This window comes from Ambystoma mexicanum, chromosome 5q (genome assembly GCF_040938575.1).
Source record: "Ambystoma mexicanum isolate Mex_15411 chromosome 5q, UKY_AmexF1_1, whole genome shotgun sequence".
Classification (NCBI taxonomy): Eukaryota; Metazoa; Chordata; class Amphibia; order Caudata; family Ambystomatidae; genus Ambystoma; species Ambystoma mexicanum.
The window spans coordinates 386184388-386206649 of record NC_090933.1 but is presented as its reverse complement, the minus strand read 5'-3'; positions in this window follow the sequence as shown (position 1 = coordinate 386206649).

Sequence of the window (22262 nt, the reverse complement as noted above, 5' to 3'; positions counted from 1 at the left end):
TCTGCCTTCAACTTTATCCATTTTGGAGAGGCTGGCTCTGCCACTGACCAGCAGGGCCTAATCCTGGAGTGCAACGGGGAGAGGTCTGCGCCCTGCGTCCTCCACGCGTCCCTAACGCTCCCAAACGCGACCACAGCCCTATGTCCGATGAGCCTCTATGGTGCAGTCACCCATGCAGCTTAGGGTTAGGATCAGTGCTTGTCAGTGTAGGCCTTGCCACCCAGGTCCCGTAGAGTGTCACAGCCTGCGCCATAATCCCCTAGTGATGGTGACCATGGTGACAATGATCTTGCTGGAATACTGATGCCTTATTTCCCTCCCAGAAGCCCCAGGAGCCTAGTGAAATGAAGGGATGTGCACCTCTCAGTGTCCTCTGTTTGCCCTCTGTCCAAGTGAAATTAGTTCTGGGATCTGCAGGCAAATGTATCCATTCGGGAGAGAGATAGCAATAGGAAGGCTCTTTCTTCAGGCACAGTGGAGAGGGCTCAGAGAACTGCATGCCTGAGACATCTTTCCTCATCCCTCGCTCATCTTGTTCCCTAACTTCGTACTCTCTGCCAGACCGTGTTTCCTTTACTGCCAACCCTCCCATTTTTATTTCAACCTCACCCCTCGTCTTCCACCTACTACCTACTCTATTATGCTTCTCCTTTTTTCCTTTCTTCTATGGCCCTTTGAAAAGGTGCAAAGGCCTTGCTAAGCCCCATGAAGGAAATCTAACAACAAAAGATGTATTCCTAACTTATGGGAGGTGCTGTGAGACGAGTAAGAGTGGGTGCAGAGGTGATTGGGTTGTTGAGGTGGGAAAGGCCTTGGAAGCTGTGTGCAAAGATTGCAAGGACAAGATGCTAAGTGCCAGTTTGCATGTCACCCTGCAAGCTGGACCCTGTAGAATTGAGCTTGTGTGTAAACTAGAAACACATAGGTCAATAGACATTTTTTGGCTGTTAAGTGTCATCACCCGGCCTAGGCAGTGCGGTTATTTGCCTGCCTGCCTGCTTGCTGCAACTGCTGCTTGCCCTTATATTACAGGTGTTGTGACTTTCTTTGAAAACTATTTTCATCGTTGAACCTGGAGTGAGGAGCAGAAAGTAGTCATGTTAGCTGGACTGCAAACAGTGAATGAGAACCCTCATAATCCCGAAAGCACTTGGAGAGGAAGATAGGGCAAGAGTGGGCGCATTAGAGTGGATTGAGTGGTGTGAATGTCACTTGCCAGTGGTGCTTGCAAAATGCAGGGATGGTAGCAGTACCTGGCTGCGCTAGCTAGAGTTGAGGGAGAGGGCTATGTTGGGCATTCCATGCCTCCTTTTACATTATGGGATAGAGAGGCAGATAGTTTCAGGCAAGAGAGAAGTTGAGGGCTTTTTGATTTGATGGATACCCAGTGCAAAGGCCCTGTATCTCACAGCATTGCATGCTCTGTGTTTGCTAAAGCATTCAGTCCAGGTGCAATACACTACGTCCTGGAAACACTTGTTTAAAGGTACGTTATAAATGACTTATCATATCATCCACACAGCATGCAATGCTGCAAAGGCAGTACGTAGCCCGTAGTCCAGTCGATCACTGCACACTCTCTAAACATGACTTAGAAATAAAAGTTTCCTCTTATGGGCTGCATTCCACCTGCTCAATACCTCCACAGGGCCCCCCTTTTCACTCCTCACAGTCCCCTTTCCCTCCTCTCCTTTCTGTATCTCACCCTCCACAACACAAGGCCCTCCACAATTCTATGACACCCTCCCTCAGGGGGACTTTTTATCTTGCACTACCTCCCCTTACGCTGCTCTACCTCACCTCCCTCCCCGTTACCTGCACTACCCACTCCCCTACCCCTACCTACCATACCATACCATACCACAGACCACCCTTTATCTTGCCCTACCTCCTCTCCCAAGGGGACCCTGTAGCACCTTTCCTTCTCTACCCATGCCCCCTTAATCCTGCCCTACTTTACTCCTTCCCCTTTTTCCCTTTACAGGGAACTCTTTTCATTACTCATTACCACAGAACCTTTTAGAAGTCCTGGGGGTACTTGTAACAGTACAAGGAATTTAACCAACGATTCCTTTACAGATATGGGCCCGATGGCAGGATTTGAACCCAGGTCTTCAAAGCTGCACTGCAAGCACTTAACCACTACGCCACTGCAGTTAGTTGGTGTGCAGTGGAGCAGGGGGCCAGATGTCATATCTTCGTTGGCTTCATTGATCATGTTTCACAATGCAAACGGGTATGCTCCCATGGGCATGCAGGAGAAAGATATACATGCCAGAAACCTGCTCTCACAAGCTGAGAGGCCAGTGGCGCAAGTGATAAGTGCATGGTCTTGCAATGCAGGCGACCTGAGTTCTAATCCCACAATAGGTGTGTCATTCTTGTTTTTTCTTTTTTTTTCAGTGAAAATGAGTATTCAAGGCCCAGAGTGACCAGCCCACAACTAATCCCACACCAATACCTGCATTCCCATTAACCGTTGTGGCTTTGTTTTGTGCACTCTTGCCTTGGTAACCCCCATAGATAAGCTTGTCTCTCTGCTCCCAACTGACTGGAAAAAATGAGGGGGAAAAGTGAAACCTACGGCTCATGGTCAGTAAGATAATTGCACTGGGCCTCAAACAGGACACCTTCTCGAGGTGCTGTCAGGTGACCACAGGCCCCTGCATAGCAAGCAAACCTGTATCAGCATCTCACCTGCAACTGAAGGTGTCACCTGCAGGCTACACATAGGATGGGGCAGTAGGTGCATTAACCCTTTGGCCTATTGGCCCTCCTTCCTCTGAGATCAAGAATCATAATTTTCATGATGCCTTCCTTTGGCACATTAGACCTAGCTTCCACCCCAGTTCAGAGGATGTTTAGTTTCACGGAGAGAGGCTAATCATTGGGAGGTATGAGCCACTAAAAGCTAAGCAGGTCATTAAGTCTTTGGCTTCGTCATGGGGGGGTTTGGGTGCATTCATATGCATTGGGCACGCTTCTGTCCTCTGCGGCTGTCTGTTTATTTATTGCTGCCTGGTAATAATTTTTCAAATGTAAACACTCTGCTCTGAAAGGTGAAAGATTTGACAGGCTCTTGATGTAGTGAGCCTTTCCCACTCATTGCCCTGGGGGTGAAAGTCATGGCACAGGGCTGCTTTCTGCCTTCAACTTTATCCATTTTGGAGAGGCTGGCTCTGCCACTGACCAGCAGGGCCTAATCCTGGAGTGCAACGGGGAGAGGTCTACGCCCTGCGTCCTCCACGCGTCCCTAACGCTCCCAAACGCGACCACAGCCCTTACAGGCACAGCCCTATGTCCGATGAGCCTCTATGGTGCAGTCACCCATGCAGCTTAGGGTTAGGATCAGTGCTTGTCAGTGTAGGCCTTGCCACCCAGGTCCCGTAGAGTGTCACAGCCTGTGCCATAATCCCCTAGTGATGGTGACCATGGTGACAATGATCTTGCTGGAATACTGATGCCTTATTTTCCTCCCAGAAGCCCCAGGAGCCTAGTGAAATGAAGGGGTGTGCACCTCTCAGTGTCCTCTGTTTGCCCTCTGTCCAAGTGAAATTATTTCTGGGATCTGCAGGCAAATGTATCCATTCGGGAGAGAGATAGCAATAGGAAGGCTCTTTCTTCAGGCACAGTGGAGAGGGCTCAGAGAACTGCATGCCTGAGACATCTTTCCTCATCCCTCGCTCATCTTGTTCCCTAACTTCGTACTCTCTGCCAGACCGTGTTTCCTTTACTGCCAACCCTCCCATTTTTATTTCAACCTCACCCCTCGTCTTCCACCTACTACCTACTCTATTATGCTTCTCCTTTTTTCCTTTCGTCTATGGCCCTTTGAAAAGGTGCAAAGGCCTTGCTAAGCCCCATGAAGGAAATCTAACAACAAAAGATGTATTCCTAACTTATGGGAGGTGCTGTGAGACGAGTAAGAGTGGGTGCAGAGGTGATTGGGTTGTTGAGGTGGGAAAGGCCTTGGAAGCTGTGTGCAAAGATTGCAAGGACAAGATGCTAAGTGCCAGTTTGCATGTCACCCTGCAAGCTGGACCCTGTAGAATTGAGCTTGTGTGTAAACTAGAAACACATAGGTCAATAGACATTTTTTGGCTGTTAAGTGCCATCACCCGGCCTAGGCAGTGCGGTTATTTGCCTGCCTGCCTGCTTGCTGCAACTGCTGCTTGCCCTTATATTACAGGTGTTGTGACTTTCTTTGAAAACTATTTTCATCGTTGAACCTGGAGTGAGGAGCAGAAAGTAGTCATGTTAGCTGGACTGCAAACAGTGAATGAGAACCCTCATAATCCCGAAAGCACTTGGAGAGGAAGATAGGGCAAGAGTGGGAGCATTAGAGTGGATTGAGTGGTGTGAATGTCACTTGCCAGTGGTGCTTGCAAAATGCAGGGATGGTAGCAGTACCTGGCTGCGCTAGCTAGAGTTGAGGGAGAGGGCTATGTTGGGCATTCCATGCCTCCTTTTACATTATGGGATAGAGAGGCAGATAGTTTCAGGCAAGAGAGAAGTTGAGGGCTTTTTGATTTGATGGATACCCAGTGCAAAGGCCCTGTATCTCACAGCATTGCATGCTCTGTGTTTGCTAAAGCATTCAGTCCAGGTGCAATGCACTACTTTGCGTCCTGGAAACACTTGCTTAAAGGTACGTTATAAATGACTTATCATATCATCCACACAGCATGCAATGCTGCAAAGGCAGTACGTAGCCCGTAGTCCAGTCGATCACTGCACTCTCTCTAAACATGACTTAAAAATAAAAGTTTCCCCTTATGGGCTGCATTCCACCTGCTCAATACCTCCACAGGGCCCCCCTTTTCACTCCTCACAGTCCCCTTTCCCTCCTCTCCTTATCCCACCCTCCACAACCAAAGGCCCTCCACAATTCTATGACACCCTCCCCAGGGGGACTTTTTATCTTGCACTACCTCCCCTTACGCTGCTCTACCTCACCTCCCTCCCCGTTACCTGCACTACCCACTCCCCTACCCCTACCTACCATACCACAGACCACCCTTTATCTTGCCCTACCTCCTCTCCCAAGGGGACCCTGTAGCACCTTTCCCTCTCTACCCATGCCCCCTTAATCCTGCCCTACTTTACTCCTTCCCCTTTTTCCCTCTACAGGGAACTCTTTTCATTACTCATTACCACAGAACCTTTTAGAAGTCCTGGGGGTACTTGTAACAGTACAAGGAATTTAACCAACGATTCCTTTACAGATATGGGCCCGATGGCAGGATTTGAACCCAGGTCTTCAAGGCTGCACTGCAAGCACTTAACCACTACGCCACTGCAGTTAGTTGGTATACAGTGGAGCAGGGGGCCAGATGTCATATCTTCGTTGGCTTCATTGATCATGTTTCACAATGCAAACGGGTATGCTCCCATGGGCATGCAGGAGAAAGATATACATGCCAGAAACCTGCTCTCACAAGCTGAGAGGCCAGTGGCGCAAGTGATAAGTGCATGGTCTTGCAATGCAGGCGACCTGAGTTCTAATCCCACAATAGGTGTGTCATTCTTGTTTTTTCATTTTTTTCTGTGAAAATGAGTATTCAAGGCCCAGAGTGACCAGCCCACAACTAATCCCACACCAATACCTGCATTCCCATTAACCGTTGTGGCTTTGTTTTGTGCACTCTTGCCTTGGTAACCCCCATAGATAAGCTTGTCTCTCTCCTCCCAACTGACTGGAAAAAATGAGGGGGAAAAGTGAAACCTACGGCTCATGGTCAGTAAGATAATTGCGCTGGGCCTCAAACAGGACACCTTCTCGAGGTGCTGTCAGGTGACCACAGGCCCCTGCATAGCAAGCAAACCTGTATCAGCATCTCACCTGCAACTGAAGGTTTCACCTGCAGGCTACACATAGGATGGGGCAGTAGGTGCATTAACCCTTTGGCCTATTGGCCCTCCTTCCTCTGAGATCAAGAATCATAATTTTCATGATGCCTTCCTTTGGCACATTAGACCTAGCTTCCACCCCAGTTCAGAGGATGTTTAGTTTCACGGAGAGAGGCTAATCATTGGGAGGTATGAGCCACTAAAAGCTAAGCAGGTCATTAAGTCTTTGGCTTCGTCATGGGGGGGTTTGGGTGCATTCATATGCATTGGGCACGCTTCTGTCCTCTGCGGCTGTCTGTTTATTTATTGCTGCCTGGTAATAATTTTTCAAATGTAAACACTCTGCTCTGAAAGGTGAAAGATTTGACAGGCTCTTGATGTAGTGGGCCTTTCCCACTCATTGCCCTGGGGGTGAAAGTCATGGCACAGGGCTGCTTTCTGCCTTCAACTTTATCCATTTTGGAGAGGCTGGCTCTGCCACTGACCAGCAGGGCCTAATCCTGGAGTGCAACGGGGAGAGGTCTGCGCCCTGCCTCCTCCACGCGTCCCTAACGCTCCCAAACGCGACCACAGCCCTATGTCCGATGAGCCTCTATGGTGCAGTCACCCATGCAGCTTAGGGTTAGGATCAGTGCTTGTCAGTGTAGGCCTTGCCACCCAGGTCCCGTAGAGTGTCACAGCCTGCGCCATAATCCCCTAGTGATGGTGACCATGGTGACAATGATCTTGCTGGAATACTGATGCCTTATTTCCCTCCCAGAAGCCCCAGGAGCCTAGTGAAATGAAGGGGTGTACACCTCTCAGTGTCCTCTGTTTGCCCTCTGTCCAAGTGAAATTAGTTCTGGGATCTGCAGGCAAATGTATCCATTCGGGAGAGAGATAGCAATAGGAAGGCTCTTTCTTCAGGCACAGTGGAGAGGGCTCAGAGAACTGCATGCCTGAGACATCTTTCCTCATCCCTCGCTCATCTTGTTCCCTAACTTCGTACTCTCTGCCAGACCGTGTTTCCTTTACTGCCAACCCTCCCATTTTTATTTCAACCTCACCCCTCGTCTTCCACCTACTACCTACTCTATTATGCTTCTCCTTTTTTCCTTTCTTCTATGGCCCTTTGAAAAGGTGCAAAGGCCTTGCTAAGCCCCATGAAGGAAATCTAACAACAAAAGATGTATTCCTAACTTATGGGAGGTGCTGTGAGACGAGTAAGAGTGGGTGCAGAGGTGATTGGGTTGTTGAGGTGGGAAAGGCCTTGGAAGCTGTGTGCAAAGATTGCAAGGACAAGATGCTAAGTGCCAGTTTGCATGTCACCCTGCAAGCTGGACCCTGTAGAATTGAGCTTTTGTGTAAACTAGAAACACATAGGTCAATAGACATTTTTTGGCTGTTAAGTGCCATCACCCGGCCTAGGCAGTGCGGTTATTTGCCTGCCTGCCTGCTTGCTGCAACTGCTGCTTGCCCTTATATTACAGGTGTTGTGACTTTCTTTGAAAACTATTTTCATCGTTGAACCTGGAGTGAGGAGCAGAAAGTAGTCAAGTTAGCTGGACTGCAAACAGTGAATGAGAACCCTCATAATCCCGAAAGCACTTGGAGAGGAAGATAGGGCAAGAGTGGGAGCATTAGAGTGGATTGAGTGGTGTGAATGTCACTTGCCAGTGGTGCTTGCAAAATGCAGGGATGGTAGCAGTACCTGGCTGTGCTAGCTAGAGTTGAGGGAGAGGGCTATGTTGGGCATTCCATGCCTCCTTTTACATTATGGGATAGAGAGGCAGATAGTTTCAGGCAAGAGAGAAGTTGAGGGCTTTTTGATTTGATGGATACCCAGTGCAAAGGCCCTGTATCTCACAGCATTGCATGCTCTGTGTTTGCTAAAGCATTCAGTCCAGGTGCAATACACTACGTCCTGGAAACACTTGTTTAAAGGTACGTTATAAATGACTTATCATATCATCCACACAGCATGCAATGCTGCAAAGGCAGTACGTAGCCCGTAGTCCAGTCGATCACTGCACACTCTCTAAACATGACTTAGAAATAAAAGTTTCCTCTTATGGGCTGCATTCCATCTGCTCAATACCTCCACAGGGCCCCCCTTTTCACTCCTCACAGTCCCCTTTCCCTCCTCTCCTTTCTGTATCCCACCCTCCACAACACAAGGCCCTCCACAATTCTATGACACCCTCCCTCAGGGGGACTTTTTATCTTGCACTACCTCCCCTTACACTGCTCTACCTCACCTCCCTCCCCGTTACCTGCACTACCCACTCCCCTACCCCTACCTACCATACCACAGACCACCCTTTATCTTGCCCTACCTCCTCTCCCAAGGGGACCCTGTAGCACCTTTCCTTCTCTACCCATGCCCCCTTAATCCTGCCCTACTTTACTCCTTCCCCTTTTTCCCTCTACAGGGAACTCTTTTCATTACTCATTACCACAGAACCTTTTAGACGTCCTGGGGGTACTTGTAACAGTACAAGGAATTTAACCAACGATTCCTTTACAGATATGGGCCCGATGGCAGGATTTGAACCCAGGTCTTCAAGGCTGCACTGCAAGCACTTAACCACTACGCCACTGCAGTTAGTTGGTATACAGTGGAGCAGGGGGCCAGATGTCATATCTTCGTTGGCTTCATTGATCATGTTTCACAATGCAAACGGGTATGCTCCCATGGGCATGCAGGAGAAAGATATACATGCCAGAAACCTGCCCTCACAAGCTGAGAGGCCAGTGGCGCAAGTGATAAGTGCATGGTCTTGCAATGCAGGCGACCTGAGTTCTAATCCCACAATAGGTGTGTCATTCTTGTTATTTCTTTTTTTTTCAGTGAAAATGAGTATTCAAGGCCCAGAGTGACCAGCCCACAACTAATCCCACACCAATACCTGCATTCCCATTAACCGTTGTGGCTTTGTTTTGTGCACTCTTGCCTTGGTAACCCCCATAGATAAGCTTGTCTCTCTGCTCCCAACTGACTGGAAAAAATGAGGGGGAAAAGTGAAACCTACGGCTCATGGTCAGTAAGATAATTGCGCTGGGCCTCAAACAGGACACCTTCTCGAGGTGCTGTCAGGTGACCACAGGCCCCTGCATAGCAAGCAAACCTGTATCAGCATCTCACCTGCAACTGAAGGTGTCACCTGCAGGCTACACATAGGATGGGGCAGTAGGTGCATTAACCCTTTGGCCTATTGGCCCTCCTTCCTCTGAGATCAAGAATCATAATTTTCATGATGCCTTCCTTTGGCACATTAGACCTAGCTTCCACCCCAGTTCAGAGGATGTTTAGTTTCACGGAGAGAGGCTAATCATTGGGAGGTATGAGCCACTAAAAGCTAAGCAGGTCATTAAGTCTTTGGCTTCGTCATGGGGGGGTTTGGGTGCATTCATATGCATTGGGCACGCTTCTGTCCTCTGCGGCTGTCTGTTTATTTATTGCTGCCTGGTAATAATTTTTCAAATGTAAACACTCTGCTCTGAAAGGTGAAAGATTTGACAGGATCTTGATGTAGTGAGCCTTTCCCACTCATTGCCCTGGGGGTGAAAGTCATGGCACAGGGCTGCGTTCTGCCTTCAGCTTTATCCATTTTGGAGAGGCTGGCTCTGCCACTGACCAGCAGGGCCTAATCCTGGAGTGCAACGGGGAGAGGTCTGCGCCCTGCGTCCTCCACGCGTCCCTAACGCTCCCAAACGCGACCACAGCCCTTACAGGCACAGCCCTATGTCCGATGAGCCTCTATGGTGCAGTCACCCATGCAGCTTAGGGTTAGGATCAGTGCTTGTCAGTGTAGGCCTTGCCACCCAGGTCCCGTAGAGTGTCACAGCCTGCGCCATAATCCCCTAGTGATGGTGACCATGGTGACAATGATCTTGCTGGAATACTGATGCCTTATTTTCCTCCCAGAAGCCCCAGGAGCCTAGTGAAATGAAGGGGTGTGCACCTCTCAGTGTCCTCTGTTTGCCCTCTGTCCAAGTGAAATTAGTTCTGGGATCTGCAGGCAAATGTATCCATTCGGGAGAGAGATAGCAATAGGAAGGCTCTTTCTTCAGGCACAGTGGAGAGGGCTCAGAGAACTGCATGCCTGAGACATCTTTCCTCATCCCTCGCTCATCTTGTTCCCTAACTTCGTACTCTCTGCCAGACCGTGTTTCCTTTACTGCCAACCCTCCCATTTTTATTTCAACCTCACCCCTCGTCTTCCACCTACTACCTACTCTATTATGCTTCTCCTTTTTTCCTTTCTTCTATGGCCCTTTGAAAAGGTGCAAAGGCCTTGCTAAGCCCCATGAAGGAAATCTAACAACAAAAGATGTATTCCTAACTTATGGGAGGTGCTGTGAGACGAGTAAGAGTGGGTGCAGAGGTGATTGGGTTGTTGAGGTGGGAAAGGCCTTGGAAGCTGTGTGCAAAGATTGCAAGGACAAGATGCTAAGTGCCAGTTTGCATGTCACCCTGCAAGCTGGACCCTGTAGAATTGAGCTTGTGTGTAAACTAGAAACACATAGGTCAATAGACATTTTTTGGCTGTTAAGTGCCATCACCCGGCCTAGGCAGTGCGGTTATTTGCCTGTCTGCCTGCTTGCTGCAACTGCTGCTTGCCCTTATATTACAGGTGTTGTGACTTTCTTTGAAAACTATTTTCATCGTTGAACCTGGAGTGAGGAGCAGAAAGTAGTCATGTTAGCTGGACTGCAAACAGTGAATGAGAACCCTCATAATCCCGAAAGCACTTGGAGAGGAAGATAGGGCAAGAGTGGGAGCATTAGAGTGGATTGAGTGGTGTGAATGTCACTTGCCAGTGGTGCTTGCAAAATGCAGGGATGGTAGCAGTACCTGGCTGCGCTAGCTAGAGTTGAGGGAGAGGGCTATGTTGGGCATTCCATGCCTCCTTTTACATTATGGGATAGAGAGGCAGATAGTTTCAGGCAAGAGAGAAGTTGAGGGCTTTTTGATTTGATGGATACCCAGTGCAAAGGCCCTGTATCTCACAGCATTGCATGCTCTGTGTTTGCTAAAGCATTCAGTCCAGGTGCAATACACTACGTCCTGGAAACACTTGTTTAAAGGTACGTTATAAATGACTTATCATATCATCCACACAGCATGCAATGCTGCAAAGGCAGTACGTAGCCCGTAGTCCAGTCGATCACTGCACACTCTCTAAACATGACTTAGAAATAAAAGTTTCCTCTTATGGGCTGCATTCCACCTGCTCAATACCTCCACAGGGCCCCCCTTTTCACTCCTCACAGTCCCCTTTCCCTCCTCTCCTTTCTGTATCCCACCCTCCACAACACAAGGCCCTCCACAATTCTATGACACCCTCCCTCAGGGGGACTTTTTATCTTGCACTACCTCCCCTTACACTGCTCTACCTCACCTCCCTCCCCGTTACCTGCACTACCCACTCCCCTACCCCTACCTACCATACCACAGACCACCCTTTATCTTGCCCTACCTCCTCTCCCAAGGGGACCCTGTAGCACCTTTCCTTCTCTACCCATGCCCCCTTAATCCTGCCCTACTTTACTCCTTCCCCTTTTTCCCTCTACAGGGAACTCTTTTCATTACTCATTACCACAGAACCTTTTAGAAGTCCTGGGGGTACTTGTAACAGTACAAGGAATTTAACCAACGATTCCTTTACAGATATGGGCCCGATGGCAGGATTTGAACCCAGGTCTTCAAGGCTGCACTGCAAGCACTTAACCACTACGCCACTGCAGTTAGTTGGTATACAGTGGAGCAGGGGGCCAGATGTCATATCTTCGTTGGCTTCATTGATCATGTTTCACAATGCAAACGGGTATGCTCCCATGGGCATGCAGGAGAAAGATATACATGCCAGAAACCTGCCCTCACAAGCTGAGAGGCCAGTGGCGCAAGTGATAAGTGCATGGTCTTGCAATGCAGGCGACCTGAGTTCTAATCCCACAATAGGTGTGTCATTCTTGTTATTTCTTTTTTTTCTGTGAAAATGAGTATTCAAGGCCCAGAGTGACCAGCCCACAACTAATCCCACACCAATACCTGCATTCCCATTAACCGTTGTGGCTTTGTTTTGTGCACTCTTGCCTTGGTAACCCCCATAGATAAGCTTGTCTCTCTCCTCCCAACTGACTGGAAAAAATGAGGGGGAAAAGTGAAACCTACGGCTCATGGTCAGTAAGATAATTGCGCTGGGCCTCAAACAGGACACCTTCTCGAGGTGCTGTCAGGTGACCACAGGCCCCTGCATAGCAAGCAAACCTGTATCAGCATCTCACCTGCAACTGAAGGTTTCACCTGCAGGCTACACATAGGATGGGGCAGTAGGTGCATTAACCCTTTGGCCTATTGGCCCTCCTTCCTCTGAGATCAAGAATCATAATTTTCATGATGCCTTCCTTTGGCACATTAGACCTAGCTTCCACCCCAGTTCAGAGGATGTTTAGTTTCACGGAGAGAAGCTAATCATTGGGAGGTATGAGCCACTAAAAGCTAAGCAGGTCATTAAGTCTTTGGCTTCGTCATGGGGGGGTTTGGGTGCATTCATATGCATTGGGCACGCTTCTGTCCTCTGCGGCTGTCTGTTTATTTATTGCTGCCTGGTAATAATTTTTCAAATGTAAACACTCTGCTCTGAAAGGTGAAAGATTTGACAGGCTCTTGATGTAGTGGGCCTTTCCCACTCATTGCCCTGGGGGTGAAAGTCATGGCACAGGGCTGCTTTCTGCCTTCAACTTTATCCATTTTGGAGAGGCTGGCTCTGCCACTGACCAGCAGGGCCTAATCCTGGAGTGCAACGGGGAGAGGTCTGCGCCCTGCGTCCTCCACGCGTCCCTAACGCTCCCAAACGCGACCACAGCCCTATGTCCGATGAGCCTCTATGGTGCAGTCACCCATGCAGCTTAGGGTTAGGATCAGTGCTTGTCAGTGTAGGCCTTGCCACCCAGGTCCCGTAGAGTGTCACAGCCTGCGCCATAATCCCCTAGTGATGGTGACCATGGTGACAATGATCTTGCTGGAATACTGATGCCTTATTTCCCTCCCAGAAGCCCCAGGAGCCTAGTGAAATGAAGGGGTGTACACCTCTCAGTGTCCTCTGTTTGCCCTCTGTCCAAGTGAAATTAGTTCTGGGATCTGCAGGCAAATGTATCCATTCGGGAGAGAGATAGCAATAGGAAGGCTCTTTCTTCAGGCACAGTGGAGAGGGCTCAGAGAACTGCATGCCTGAGACATCTTTCCTCATCCCTCGCTCATCTTGTTCCCTAACTTCGTACTCTCTGCCAGACCATGTTTCCTTTACTGCCAACCCTCCTATTTTTATTTCAACCTCACCCCTCGTCTTCCACCTACTACCTACTCTATTATGCTTCTCCTTTTTTCCTTTCTTCTATGGCCCTTTGAAAAGGTGCAAAGGCCTTGCTAAGCCCCATGAAGGAAATCTAACAACAAAAGATGTATTCCTAACTTATGGGAGGTGCTGTGAGACGAGTAAGAGTGGGTGCAGAGGTGATTGGGTTGTTGAGGTGGGAAAGGCCTTGGAAGCTGTGTGCAAAGATTGCAAGGACAAGATGCTAAGTGCCAGTTTGCATGTCACCCTGCAAGCTGGACCCTGTAGAATTGAGCTTTTGTGTACACTAGAAACACATAGGTCAATAGACATTTTTTGGCTGTTAAGTGCCATCACCCGGCCTAGGCAGTGCGGTTATTTGCCTGCCTGCCTGCTTGCTGCAACTGCTGCTTGCCCTTATATTACAGGTGTTGTGACTTTCTTTGAAAACTATTTTCATCGTTGAACCTGGAGTGAGGAGCAGAAAGTAGTCAAGTTAGCTGGACTGCAAACAGTGAATGAGAACCCTCATAATCCCGAAAGCACTTGGAGAGGAAGATAGGGCAAGAGTGGGAGCATTAGAGTGGATTGAGTGGTGTGAATGTCACTTGCCAGTGGTGCTTGCAAAATGCAGGGATGGTAGCAGTACCTGGCTGTGCTAGCTAGAGTTGAGGGAGAGGGCTATGTTGGGCATTCCATGCCTCCTTTTACATTATGGGATAGAGAGGCAGATAGTTTCAGGCAAGAGAGAAGTTGAGGGCTTTTTGATTTGATGGATACCCAGTGCAAAGGCCCTGTATCTCACAGCATTGCATGCTCTGTGTTTGCTAAAGCATTCAGTCCAGGTGCAATACACTACGTCCTGGAAACACTTGTTTAAAGGTACGTTATAAATGACTTATCATATCATCCACACAGCATGCAATGCTGCAAAGGCAGTACGTAGCCCGTAGTCCAGTCGATCACTGCACACTCTCTAAACATGACTTAGAAATAAAAGTTTCCTCTTATGGGCTGCATTCCACCTGCTCAATACCTCCACAGGGCCCCCCTTTTCACTCCTCACAGTCCCCTTTCCCTCCTCTCCTTTCTGTATCCCACCCTCCACAACACAAGGCCCTCCACAATTCTATGACACCCTCCCTCAGGGGGACTTTTTATCTTGCACTACCTCCCCTTACACTGCTCTACCTCACCTCCCTCCCCGTTACCTGCACTACCCACATCCCTACCCCTACCCCTACCTACCATACCACAGACCACCCTTTATCTTGCCCTACCTCCTCTCCCAAGGGGACCCTGTAGCACCTTTCCCTCTCTACCCATGCCCCCTTAATCCTGCCCTACTTTACTCCTTCCCCTTTTTCCCTCTACAGGGAACTCTTTTCATTACTCATTACCACAGAACCTTTTAGAAGTCCTGGGGGTACTTGTAACAGTACAAGGAATTTAACCAACGATTCCTTTACAGATATGGGCCCGATGGCAGGATTTGAACCCAGGTCTTCAAGGCTGCACTGCAAGCACTTAACCACTACGCCACTGCAGTTAGTTGGTATACAGTGGAGCAGGGGGCCAGATGTCATATCTTCGTTGGCTTCATTGATCATGTTTCACAATGCAAACGGGTATGCTCCCATGGGCATGCAGGAGAAAGATATACATGCCAGAAACCTGCTCTCACAAGCTGAGAGGCCAGTGGCGCAAGTGATAAGTGCATGGTCTTGCAATGCAGGCGACCTGAGTTCTAATCCCACAATAGGTGTGTCATTCTTGTTTTTTCTTTTTTTTCTGTGAAAATGAGTATTCAAGGCCCAGAGTGACCAGCCCACAACTAATCCCACACCAATACCTGCATTCCCATTAACCGTTGTGGCTTTGTTTTGTGCACTCTTGCCTTGGTAACCCCCATAGATAAGCTTGTCTCTCTGCTCCCAACTGACTGGAAAAAATGAGGGGGAAAAGTGAAACCTACGGCTCATGGTCAGTAAGATAATTGCGCTGGGCCTCAAACAGGACACCTTCTCGAGGTGCTGTCAGGTGACCACAGACCCCTGCATAGCAAGCAAACCTGTATCAGCATCTCACCTGCAACTGAAGGTGTCACCTGCAGGCTACACATAGGATGGGGCAGTAGGTGCATTAACCCTTTGGCCTATTGGCCCTCCTTCCTCTGAGATCAAGAATCATAATTTTCATGATGCCTTCCTTTGGCACATTAGACCTAGCTTCCACCCCAGTTCAGAGGATGTTTAGTTTCACGGAGAGAGGCTAATCATTGGGAGGTATGAGCCACTAAAAGCTAAGCAGGTCATTAAGTCTTTGGCTTCGTCATGGGGGGGTTTGGGTGCATTCATATGCATTGGGCACGCTTCTGTCCTCTGCGGCTGTCTGTTTATTTATTGCTGCCTGGTAATAATTTTTCAAATGTAAACACTCTGCTCTGAAAGGTGAAAGATTTGACAGGCTCTTGATGTAGTGGGCCTTTCCCACTCATTGCCCTGGGGGTGAAAGTCATGGCACAGGGCTGCTTTCTGCCTTCACCTTTATCCATTTTGGAGAGGCTGGCTCTGCCACTGACCAGCAGGGCCTAATCCTGGAGTGCAACGGGGAGAGGTCTGCGCCCTGCGTCCTCCACGCGTCCCTAACGCTCCCAAACGCGACCACAGCCCTTACAGGCACAGCCCTATGTCCGATGAGCCTCTATGGTGCAGTCACCCATGCAGCTTAGGGTTAGGATCAGTGCTTGTCAGTGTAGGCCTTGCCACCCAGGTCCCGTAGAGTGTCACAGCCTGCGCCATAATCCCCTAGTGATGGTGACCATGGTGACAATGATCTTGCTGGAATACTGATGCCTTATTTTCCTCCCAGAAGCCCCAGGAGCCTAGTGAAATGAAGGGGTGTGCACCTCTCAGTGTCCTCTGTTTGCCCTCTGTCCAAGTGAAATTAGTTCTGGGATCTGCAGGCAAATGTATCCATTCGGGAGAGAGATAGCAATAGGAAGGCTCTTTCTTCAGGCACAGTGGAGAGGGCTCAGAGAACTGCATGCCTGAGACATCTTTCCTCATCCCTCGCTCATCTTGTTCCCTAACTTCGTACTCTCTGCCAGACCGTGTTTCCTTTACTGCCAACCCTCCCATTTTTATTTCAACCTCACCCCTCGTCTTCCACCTACTACCTACTCTATTATGCTTCTCCTTTTTTCCTTTCTTCTATGGCCCTTTGAAAAGGTGCAAAGGCCTTGCTAAGCCCCATGAAGGAAATCTAACAACAAAAGATGTATTCCTAACTTATGGGAGGTGCTGTGAGACGAGTAAGAGTGGGTGCAGAGGTGATTGGGTTGTTGAGGTGGGAAAGGCCTTGGAAGCTGTGTGCAAAGATTGCAAGGACAAGATGCTAAGTGCCAGTTTGCATGTCACCCTGCAAGCTGGACCCTGTAGAATTGAGCTTGTGTGTAAACTAGAAACACATAGGTCAATAGACATTTTTTGGCTGTTAAGTGCCATCACCCGGCCTAGGCAGTGCGGTTATTTGCCTGCCTGCCTGCTTGCTGCAACTGCTGCTTGCCCTTATATTACAGGTGTTGTGACTTTCTTTGAAAACTATTTTCATCGTTGAACCTGGAGTGAGGAGCGGAAAGTAGTCAAGTTAGCTGGACTGCAAACAGTGAATGAGAACCCTCATAATCCCGAAAGCACTTGGAGAGGAAGATAGGGCAAGAGTGGGAGCATTAGAGTGGATTGAGTGGTGTGAATGTCACTTGCCAGTGGTGCTTGCAAAATGCAGGGATGGTAGCAGTACCTGGCTGCGCTAGCTAGAGTTGAGGGAGAGGGCTATGTTGGGCATTCCATGCCTCCTTTTACATTATGGGATAGAGAGGCAGATAGTTTCAGGCAAGAGAGAAGTTGAGGGCTTTTTGATTTGATGGATACCCAGTGCAAAGGCCCTGTATCTCACAGCATTGCATGCTCTGTGTTTGCTAAAGCATTCAGTCCAGGTGCAATACACTACGTCCTGGAAACACTTGTTTAAAGGTACGTTATAAATGACTTATCATATCATCCACACAGCATGCAATGCTGCAAAGGCAGTACGTAGCCCGTAGTCCAGTCGATCACTGCACACTCTCTAAACATGACTTAGAAATAAAAGTTTCCTCTTATGGGCTGCATTCCACCTGCTCAATACCTCCACAGGGCCCCCCTTTTCACTCCTCACAGTCCCCTTTCCCTCCTCTCCTTTCTGTATCCCACCCTCCACAACACAAGGCCCTCCACAATTCTATGACACCCTCCCTCAGGGGGACTTTTTATCTTGCACTACCTCCCCTTACTCTGCTCTACCTCACCTCCCTCCCCGTTACCTGCACTACCCACTCCCCTCCCCCTACCTACCATACCACAGACCACCCATTATCTTGCCCTACCTCCTCTCCCAAGGGGACCCTGTAGCACCTTTCCCTCTCTACCCATGCCCCCTTAATCCTGCCCTACTTTACTCCTTCCCCTTTTTCCCTCTACAGGGAACTCTTTTCATTACTCATTACCACAGAACCTTTTAGACGTCCTGGGGGTACTTGTAACAGTACAAGGAATTTAACCAACGATTCCTTTACAGATATGGGCCCGATGGCAGGATTTGAACCCAGGTCTTCAAGGCTGCACTGCAAGCACTTAACCACTACGCCACTGCAGTTAGTTGGTATACAGTGGAGCAGGGGGCCAGATGTCATATCTTCGTTGGCTTCATTGATCATGTTTCACAATGCAAACGGGTATGCTCCCATGGGCATGCAGGAGAAAGATATACATGCCAGAAACCTGCCCTCACAAGCTGAGAGGCCAGTGGCGCAAGTGATAAGTGCATGGTCTTGCAATGCAGGCGACCTGAGTTCTAATCCCACAATAGGTGTGTCATTCTTGTTATTTCTTTTTTTTTCAGTGAAAATGAGTATTCAAGGCCCAGAGTGACCAGCCCACAACTAATCCCACACCAATACCTGCATTCCCATTAACCGTTGTGGCTTTGTTTTGTGCACTCTTGCCTTGGTAACCCCCATAGATAAGCTTGTCTCTCTGCTCCCAACTGACTGGAAAAAATGAGGGGGAAAAGTGAAACCTACGGCTCATGGTCAGTAAGATAATTGCGCTGGGCCTCAAACAGGACACCTTCTCGAGGTGCTGTCAGGTGACCACAGGCCCCTGCATAGCAAGCAAACCTGTATCAGCATCTCACCTGCAACTGAAGGTGTCACCTGCAGGCTACACATAGGATGGGGCAGTAGGTGCATTAACCCTTTGGCCTATTGGCCCTCCTTCCTCTGAGATCAAGAATCATAATTTTCATGATGCCTTCCTTTGGCACATTAGACCTAGCTTCCACCCCAGTTCAGAGGATGTTTAGTTTCACGGAGAGAGGCTAATCATTGGGAGGTATGAGCCACTAAAAGCTAAGCAGGTCATTAAGTCTTTGGCTTCGTCATGGGGGGGTTTGGGTGCATTCATATGCATTGGGCACGCTTCTGTCCTCTGCGGCTGTCTGTTTATTTATTGCTGCCTGGTAATAATTTTTCAAATGTAAACACTCTGCTCTGAAAGGTGAAAGATTTGACAGGCTCTTGATGTAGTGGGCCTTTCCCACTCATTGCCCTGGGGGTGAAAGTCATGGCACAGGGCTGCTTTCTGCCTTCAACTTTATCCATTTTGGAGAGGCTGGCTCCGCCACTGACCAGCAGGGCCTAATCCTGGAGTGCAACGGGGAGATGTCTGCGCCCTGCGTCCTCCACGCGTCCCTAACGCTCCCAAACGCGACCACAGCCCTATGTCCGATGAGCCTCTATGGTGCAGTCACCCATGCAGCTTAGGGTTAGGATCAGTGCTTGTCAGTGTAGGCCTTGCCACCCAGGTCCCGTAGAGTGTCACAGCCTGCGCCATAATCCCCTAGTGATGGTGACCATGGTGACAATGATCTTGCTGGAATACTGATGCCTTATTTCCCTCCCAGAAGCCCCAGGAGCCTAGTGAAATGAAGGGGTGTGCACCTCTCAGTGTCCTCTGTTTGCCCTCTGTCCAAGTGAAATTAGTTCTGGGATCTGCAGGCAAATGTATCCATTCGGGAGAGAGATAGCAATAGGAAGGCTCTTTCTTCAGGCACAGTGGAGAGGGCTCAGAGAACTGCATGCCTGAGACATCTTTCCTCATCCCTCGCTCATCTTGTTCCCTAACTTCGTACTCTCTGCCAGACCGTGTTTCCTTTACTGCCAACCCTCCCATTTTTATTTCAACCTCACCCCTCGTCTTCCACCTACTACCTACTCTATTATGCTTCTCCTTTTTTCCTTTCTTCTATGGCCCTTTGAAAAGGTGCAAAGGCCTTGCTAAGCCCCATGAAGGAAATCTAACAACAAAAGATGTATTCCTAACTTATGGGAGGTGCTGTGAGACGAGTAAGAGTGGGTGCAGAGGTGATTGGGTTGTTGAGGTGGGAAAGGCCTTGGAAGCTGTGTGCAAAGATTGCAAGGACAAGATGCTAAGTGCCAGTTTGCATGTCACCCTGCAAGCTGGACCCTGTAGAATTGAGCTTGTGTGTAAACTAGAAACACATAGGTCAATAGACATTTTTTGGCTGTTAAGTGCCATCACCCGGCCTAGGCAGTGCGGTTATTTGCCTGCCTGCCTGCTTGCTGCAACTGCTGCTTGCCCTTATATTACAGGTGTTGTGACTTTCTTTGAAAACTATTTTCATCGTTGAACCTGGAGTGAGGAGCAGAAAGTAGTCATGTTAGCTGGACTGCAAACAGTGAATGAGAACCCTCATAATCCCGAAAGCACTTGGAGAGGAAGATAGGGCAAGAGTGGGAGCATTAGAGTGGATTGAGTGGTGTGAATGTCACTTGCCAGTGGTGCTTGCAAAATGCAGGGATGGTAGCAGTACCTGGCTGCGCTAGCTAGAGTTGAGGGAGAGGGCTATGTTGGGCATTCCATGCCTCCTTTTACATTATGGGATAGAGAGGCAGATAGTTTCAGGCAAGAGAGAAGTTGAGGGCTTTTTGATTTGATGGATACCCAGTGCAAAGGCCCTGTATCTCACAGCATTGCATGCTCTGTGTTTGCTAAAGCATTCAGTCCAGGTGCAATGCACTACTTTGCGTCCTGGAAACACTTGCTTAAAGGTACGTTATAAATGACTTATCATATCATCCACACAGCATGCAATGCTGCAAAGGCAGTACGTAGCCCGTAGTCCAGTCGATCACTGCACTCTCTCTAAACATGACTTAAAAATAAAAGTTTCCCCTTATGGGCTGCATTCCACCTGCTCAATACCTCCACAGGGCCCCCCTTTTCACTCCTCACAGTCCCCTTTCCCTCCTCTCCTTATCCCACCCTCCACAACCAAAGGCCCTCCACAATTCTATGACACCCTCCCCAGGGGGACTTTTTATCTTGCACTACCTCCCCTTACGCTGCTCTACCTCACCTCCCTCCCCGTTACCTGCACTACCCACTCCCCTACCCCTACCTACCATACCACAGACCACCCATTATCTTGCCCTACCTCCTCTCCCAAGGGGACCCTGTAGCACCTTTCCCTCTCTACCCATGCCCCCTTAATCCTGCCCTACTTTACTCCTTCCCCTTTTTCCCTCTACAGGGAACTCTTTTCATTACTCATTACTCATTACCACAGAACCTTTTAGAAGTCCTGGGGGTACTTGTAACAGTACAAGGAATTTAACCAACGATTCCTTTACAGATATGGGCCCGATGGCAGGATTTGAACCCAGGTCTTCAAGGCTGCACTGCAAGCACTTAACCACTACGCCACTGCAGTTAGTTGGTATACAGTGGAGCAGGGGGCCAGATGTCATATCTTCGTTGGCTTCATTGATCATGTTTCACAATGCAAACGGGTATGCTCCCATGGGCATGCAGGAGAAAGATATACATGCCAGAAACCTGCTCTCACAAGCTGAGAGGCCAGTGGCGCAAGTGATAAGTGCATGGTCTTGCAATGCAGGCGACCTGAGTTCTAATCCCACAATAGGTGTGTAATTCTTGTTTTTTCATTTTTTTCTGTGAAAATGAGTATTCAAGGCCCAGAGTGACCAGCCCACAACTAATCCCACACCAATACCTGCATTCCCATTAACCGTTGTGGCTTTGTTTTGTGCACTCTTGCATTGGTAACCCCCATAGATAAGCTTGTCTCTCTCCTCCCAACTGACTGGAAAAAATGAGGGGGAAAAGTGAAACCTACGGCTCATGGTCAGTAAGATAATTGCGCTGGGCCTCAAACAGGACACCTTCTCGAGGTGCTGTCAGGTGACCACAGGCCCCTGCATAGCAAGCAAACCTGTATCAGCATCTCACCTGCAACTGAAGGTTTCACCTGCAGGCTACACATAGGATGGGGCAGTAGGTGCATTAACCCTTTGGCCTATTGGCCCTCCTTCCTCTGAGATCAAGAATCATAATTTTCATGATGCCTTCCTTTGGCACATTAGACCTAGCTTCCACCCCAGTTCAGAGGATGTTTAGTTTCACGGAGAGAAGCTAATCATTGGGAGCTATGAGCCACTAAAAGCTAAGCAGGTCATTAAGTCTTTGGCTTCGTCATGGGGGGGTTTGGGTGCATTCATATGCATTGGGCACGCTTCTGTCCTCTGCGGCTGTCTGTTTATTTATTGCTGCCTGGTAATAATTTTTCAAATGTAAACACTCTGCTCTGAAAGGTGAAAGATTTGACAGGCTCTTGATGTAGTGGGCCTTTCCCACTCATTGCCCTGGGGGTGAAAGTCATGGCACAGGGCTGCTTTCTGCCTTCAACTTTATCCATTTTGGAGAGGCTGGCTCTGCCACTGACCAGCAGGGCCTAATCCTGGAGTGCAACGGGGAGAGGTCTGCGCCCTGCGTCCTCCACGCGTCCCTAACGCTCCCAAACGCGACCACAGCCCTATGTCCGATGAGCCTCTATGGTGCAGTCACCCATGCAGCTTAGGGTTAGGATCAGTGCTTGTCAGTGTAGGCCTTGCCACCCAGGTCCCGTAGAGTGTCACAGCCTGCGCCATAATCCCCTAGTGATGGTGACCAT